The 7,110-nt window shown below is 39.1% G+C and overlaps 1 long non-coding RNA gene across 1 annotated transcript; it reads right to left on the bottom strand.

Annotated features, from left to right (window-relative positions):
- Positions 1 to 4,696: 4,696 nt before the first annotated feature.
- LOC145556060 (uncharacterized) lies at positions 4,697 to 5,572 on the bottom strand. Its single transcript, XR_014091702.1, has 2 exons — positions 5,327 to 5,572; positions 4,697 to 4,864 (listed from the first exon to the last, which is right to left on the bottom strand). It is a non-coding gene; the product is annotated as an uncharacterized LOC145556060 (long non-coding RNA).
- Positions 5,573 to 7,110: the final 1,538 nt, after the last annotated feature.

Below are 7,110 nucleotides of genomic sequence, written 5' to 3'. Positions count from 1 at the left end.
TATCCACCTTGATAATCTTCCATTGAGTGTTGCTTTTTCGAACAAGTATTTGAGAGGATCCATCTTGGACACGACATGCACTGTATGAGTAAGCATGTAAGTCTTAGTTTCTGCGCAGCCCACACAAGTGCGAGACACAAATTTTCAAGTAATGTGTATCATGTCTCGTATCCTTGAAGCTTCTTGCTCAAGTAGTAAATTGCATTCTCCTTGATTTCGATTTCTTTTGCTAGCATTGCCCCCATCGTTTCTCTTGTGACCGTAAGGTAGAGTCGAAGAGGAAAGTCAGGTATTGCTGGCGCTAGCACGGGTGGGTTTGCCAGGTATTCTTTGATTTTGTCGAAAGCTTTTTGGCAATCGTCATCCCATGTGACTGGGACATTTTTCTTAAGCTTCTAAATATAGGTTCACATATCGCCGTGAGTTTTGATATGAACCTACTTATATATTGCAACCTTCCAATGAAACCTCAAATTTCCTTCTCATTCTTGGGCGGTGGCATGGCCATGATCACTTTTAATTTTGTGAGATCTATTTCAATCTCTCGAGAACTGATCACATATCCAAGTAATTTTCCTGACGTGACTCCGAATGCACACTTTGCTGGATTTAATCTCATGTTGTACTTGCGGAGTCTTTCAAAGAACTTGCGAAGTGAAATGATGTGGCCTGGGTGATCTTTAGACTTAACGATCATATCATCGACATAGACCTCCACCTCTTTGTGCATCATATCATGTAACAATGCTGTGGCTGCTCTTTGGTAGGTGGCACCCGCGTTTTTCAACCCGAATGGCATTACCGTATAGAAATATGTACCCCATTGTGTGATGAATGTGGTTTTCTCCATATCTTCTCCAGCCATTAATACTTGATTATATCCGGCATAGCCGTCCATGAACGATAGGAGTGCATGGTTTGCTGTGTTATCGACCAGAATGTCAATGTGAGGTAGAGGGAACCCATCTTTCGGGCTTTCTTTAATGAGGTCCCTGTAATCAACTCACATTCTGACCCTTTCATCCTTCTTTGGAACTGGAACCACATTTGCTATCCATTCTGGATACTTTGATACTTTGATGAAACCTGCGGCCAACTGCTTTCTGATTTCTTCTTTGATTTTAAGAGCCACATCCGGTTTCATACGGCGCAACTTTTGTTTGACAGCCTTCATACCTGGAATGAGTGGTATCGTATGCTGAGCTATATCCATGGAAATTCCTAGCATATCTTGGTATGACCAAGCAAATACATCAACAAATTCACTAAGTAAGTTAATTAGCTCTTTGCGTTCATCTTGACTTAGTGTTAATCCAATTTTTAATTCTTTAACAGTCGTATCATTGGAAATATTAATTGTTTTTGTATCTTCGATAACTGCCGTTTTATTTTCATGTTCTTCCATTGCTTTTATTATTTCTTTGTCATTTTTATCATTAGCAAAGCAATATTGATTAGGGTTAGGGGGATGACACGCGTCGTAAGCAAAGATACTCATTTTATTGGATTCATCGGTTAATACATCAAGAGGGGCAAGGTCAGTTGCGACCTCACCGGAAAGAGAAGACTCAACAAGAGACTCGGGATTGGACTCTATAGCAGAAAGAGGGTCGGCCTCAGACTCTAAGGACTCGTCTACAGACTTAGACTCAGACTCGGACTCGGACCAAAACGACTTAGACTCATCAAACATAGGACCTTCGCCAGCGGTTATTTCCAACTTCTCTCCGCTTGGCGTAGTGATCCTCAATGTCTTGCGCCATCCCTTTAAAAGATTATCAGCTTGGACGATTAACTCAGAGGGTTCAAAATCCTTGTTTGATATGACAGCTTGAATGAGCTCGGAATCATCATTGCAGGTACACTTGGATTCATTCTTTTCTAGACCGAAAAGAAGGTTAATGTTTAGGTCATCAGAGCTTGGACTAGCTGGTTCCTCAGTTTTGAAGAGTTTTTCGCCTTCATCGACAAAGTCACAATCGAGGAACATCTTGAATCCAGGTTCACGCTTCCCATCGTGGACGAAAGGCTTAGGGAATTCATAGCATGGGAAGTCTTCCCCTTCTTTGATGTAATGGCCAATGAGAGTGAATGGATATGGATCCATGGCCATTTCCGTTTTCATGAATCGAGCATTATTGCGAGCCTTCATTTTCAAGAGGGCTTGTCTCACATCTTCTTTTGTTGGCTTGAATCCCAAGCCAAAAGTATCCTTCTTGAGTGCACCAGGATGGCCCCAAAGTTTGGCCATTTTCTTTTTGAGCCCGAGGTCATTCCAGGGAAATGCCCTTTCTTCTTCATAATGGCATTAATGTTGGTGTTTGAATAGGGATCGAAGTCGAGATGACACTTCTCCTCTTCTTCGATCATGAGAACATCATCAAGTGAAAACCCCCAAAGATCTTCGTCATGTTCGACATGGACGATAGGAGTGTCGATAACTTGAGATGCGCATGGGAGAAGCATCAATGGTAATTGGAACCCCTCCAACTATGGCTTTCACTTTCTGGTGCAACGATGATGAAATCGCCTTTAGCTCATGAAGCTAAGGGCGTCCTAACAACAGATTGAAAGAGGCCTTAATGTCTACCACCATAAACTTGGTGCGACGTTCAATGGCCTCAGTAGTTATGTTTAGTGTGATAGTACTCACGGCTTGACGACGAGTATTATCATAAACACGAATCCCTTGAGTAGAGGGAGTCAGTTCTTCATTCTTTATGCCCAACTTCTTTGCAGTGCGTAGTGGGCAAACATTGATTGCAGAGCCATTATCAACCAGGCTCATAGGAACATTCATCTTCCTACACACCACAGTAAGGTGTAAGGACTTATTATGTTGATCCCCTTCCGGGGGCAGATCCTTGTCAGAAAACGAAATCAGATTGCTAGTACTTGGCAATTTAGCAATGAGAAAGTTGACCAGTCCTTGAGGAGTCATATCATCATCAACTCCTATTTTCACCAGAGAATTTATCACAACCTTTCGATGCTCGTGAGAGGTGACCAAAAGCTTCCATGCATTCATCTCCACCTTGGTCTTTTGTAATTGTTTGACAACATCGTTGTTCACAAGGTCGATGGGATCAACTATCGGATGTGATTGCGGTGGAGGTGGAGGTGGACTAGGTTGTTGCAACCATCCACTTCTGGTAAGAACCTTGACCTCAAGGTCTCCCCAAACATCTTCACTTGTGCCAAGAGATGAACAGGCTATATCCTTAAGATAGACGTGTTCATCATCACTATCCCAAATTCCATTCACTTCTTCATAACTCGAGACAAATATAACTTCCGGCAGAGGTTCATTCACAGGTTGAATGAGTATCGACATATCAAAGGAGACTTCATCTCCCATGATAGCCAAAGCATCGGAAAGAGGACCCGTTTGAATGTTAGGCTTCTTGCCCCTAGAGGGACAGGAAGTTGATTAGCATCAATTAAGTCTTGGATCGCATCCTTCAACCTTCAACACTTCTCAGTATTATGACCCTTGCCTTGATGAAACTTGCAAAAAGCATTGGGGTCATAGCTAGCGGTCCTATTCTCTGGTCGAGGTTCTGGAAATGGTCTAATTGGCATAATCAGTCCTTGACCATGTAAACGGTCAAAAGCGGCATCATAAGTCATTCCCAAAGGCGTGTAAACCCTCCTTTGCCTTTGGAATCTTTGAGGAGGAGCATTAAGGGCCACCACATCATTGATATTGATATTGTTGGTAGTGTTATTGGGCTTGGAAGACGAAGAAGAAGGAGTGTCGTTCTTCTTGTTTTTCCAAGTGATGTTATTATTGTTGCTACCAGTAGTCTTCATCAGTTCATCCTCGATATTGATCCCAATATCGTATACAGCTTCAAAGGTACTCAGAGGCAAAAACTTCAAGTGTTGCTTGTACTTATGAGTCGGATTGGCAATGAACAAGCGAACCATCTCTTTTTCCTTGGGGGGATCCACCAAGAGCGCGACTGTTTCCCTCCACCTGCTTAAGTAAGTGGTGAAGCCTTCATTCTCTTTCTATTTGAGAATAGAGAGTTCACGTTCAGAAGTATTGGCCTGAATGTTACACTTGTAACGATTCATAAAGCTTCCAGCAACATCCTCCCAGGTCGCGACATGTTTGGATTCCAAAGAGTAGAACCACTGTTGACAGGCATGCTCCAAGGAAAGAGGGAACACTGTAGGGAAAAGTGTCACATCTACTCCCTTAAGAGCCATGGTTGCAGAAAAAGCCTTCAAATGGAAAAGCGGATTATCGGTAGGCTTGAACTTGGGAATGTCAGTAGTGGAAAACTTCTCAAGAAGCTTGTCCCTTATGGACGAAGAGGCGATAGGTTGCTCCACATAAGTGAATTCTTCAGAAATCTTACTCATTTGTTCCTTGACACTACTACAAAAAAGGGATTAGAGAACGGTTAAAATAGGCCTTACAGAACGCCTCAGAGGCGTTCTTCTGCTAAGCGATGTGTAAAGTTTACAGAACGGGTATAAGAGGCGTTCTATATGCAAGGGAAAAGAGATCGGGTACAAGAGACATTCTATATATAAGAGATAATCGTTCTCTCTACTATTACATATGCCTATAAAAAATGAATAAAAGAGAACTGTTAGCTAAGATAACAGTTCTCTTTGTCGATTTTTTTTAATAAAAAAAATGAATTTTGCAACGCGGAGGTTACATACGTACTAATATAAATCATGAATCAATAAATAAAATTGTATTGAAATTATAAAAAATCAAAGTCAAATTACCAAATTAAATCAAACTTTATCATCCTTTATATTCAATCAATTACATCTCCAGTACATGATATTGATAAATGATTCCATGAAAATCTTGAAGAATATCCTTTTATAGCCAATGAATCTGTTGAAATAAACAAACAAAGAGTTAAAGTTATAAATGTATTGAATGCATTATTGATAATAATAAAATTAAAACATCTTTAACAATAATATATTCAATCATATGTTTGCCGACAATTTCAAAAAAGTAAAAGCAATTTAATCTTAATACTGAACATAAAACTATACATCATTTTAAGAATTAATCAACAAACATAAAACTCAGTAACTAAATTCATAAAAGTTCACCTAAATTGGATGAACAATTAACAAAAATAAAAATAAATATGGGAAAAGAAGAAGTATGCCTAAAAAAACATGCATGATAATTAAAATTAACAATGAACGAATTGAATTCCATCTATCCAAAAATCATAAACACATATTCAAATAAAAATTGATGCTCATAAAAATTTGACAATTTGTTATATTTCTAAGGAAATCGATGTTTATATCAAATCAATGAGGGGAGAGAGAAATTGACCTTGACGAAATCGTTAATTCGAGTTTTGTCTTAGTTGCTTGTTGTTCTGCCATCGTTGAAGCTCCAAATATGGGCATTTTTTTTACTGAGGACAAGATGGGTAATCTACAATTAGAGAAGGTGATGGAGTAATTAGGGTAGAGCAATAATCAATTTCTTAACCAGATTGGATAAGAGTGACAAAGAAAAAGAAAAGTTTTGAAAAGAGGGAAGAGAAAAAAGCCATTAACGGATGCTACAATGAGATAATGAGATAGGGTTTGAGAATATGAGAAAGGCCTTAGGAATTTTAATCCACCAGGAAATAGGGTTTTGCAACTTTTGTTTTTTTTAATAGGTTAAAATTAAATAGAACGGTTAACTAAGATAAGCGTTCTCTATATTAAATCACAACTTATTAAAAATAATAAATTAATTAAATAGAACGGTTAACTTAGATAGGCATTCTGTATAATAAAATAACAATTTTAAAAAAATAATAAATAAATCAAATAGAACGGTTATCTTAGATAGGTGTTCTGTATAATCCTAGAGATCGCCTATCTAAGTTAACTGTTCTATATCTTGCGTTTCTTATTCTAGTTTTTGTAGTAGTGTGATCTTGTCCATTGCAGCGGCAGTGACACTGTTCTGATTGTCTTGCTCTACCGTGTTGACTCTAGTGGTGAGTGTTTGCATCATGTTAGACAACATTTCAATTGTCCTGTTGATGTTCTCGATATCTTCCTTAGTAGCCATTGGTTGAAAGTAGACTGGAGATGGATCTTGTGGAGATGATTGTGGTGGTTTCCTTGTACGCCTCTTTGGTATAAGAGGTTGTTGAGGTATTGACTCGAACCGTAACAATCTACCCCTGCTTCTTGACCAAGTGCTATGACACCGAAACAAACACACCTTTAATGACCAAACTTAACCTTAACCCATCCGGAAAAATAAAAAAATTTGAATTTTAAAAAAAAATCTATAACTTTGAAATTCTATTTATTTATTTATTTTTGTTTTTTTTTTTTTAAAAAATGGGAGGATACTATCCGACTTACTCCGAAAGAAACGACACAAAAAAAAGACTACCCTAAAATACGGTCAAAAGTGGTGCACGACTAAAGAAAAAAAAGTGTGAACACTATATGTGAGTAATTAAGTGAGGTTATGGACGCGTGTTTTGACCGTACAACTAGACATGACACCAAACTGGACATATAAACCACATACGTACGCACAAAAACCGAAAAATGACTGACGGGACACTTTTCCTGGGCACCGTGTCACGGTGCTGACTGTCGTGACACGGTGCAGTCTACCGTCAGACGGTAGAAAGCGCCGTGTCACGGCACTGTTCACCGTGGCGTGGCGGAATTTTTCATGACACGGTGCGCAGTTCCAAGTCTGTTTTGTGATTTTTTTTTTTTTCAGATTTTAGTCGATTTTAGGTCTGTACTAATTACTATGGGGAAATAAAAACCCTCAGTCATGGGTTAAACAAAAAAGAGTAAACACATGAAGATTAGCACCAAACACACCATGTAGCATTTAGTCACGATGATGTAAAAAAAGTTCGCAACCTAGAGTCAAGATCTATGTTCAACTATTGGTCAAGCTTTGTGTGTCAAAAGGGTACCATGGTTAAGAGTTTGGACGCGTTAGCAAGGCAGCCTCCCTTAAGGGTGTATGCCAACGGGCGGCTCCGCGAGTTCGTGATGAAATCGAACTCGACTCCATGGTTTGGGTGGATTTAATAACTCAAATGAACCCTTATTGCCATGAGCGTTTTTGGGTTAATAGAG

This window comes from Chenopodium album, chromosome 8 (genome assembly GCF_948465745.1).
Source record: "Chenopodium album chromosome 8, dcCheAlbu1.1, whole genome shotgun sequence".
Classification (NCBI taxonomy): domain Eukaryota; kingdom Viridiplantae; phylum Streptophyta; class Magnoliopsida; order Caryophyllales; family Amaranthaceae; genus Chenopodium; species Chenopodium album.
Note: the sequence above shows the minus strand (reverse complement) of the source record. Positions and strands in the feature narration are given on the sequence as shown.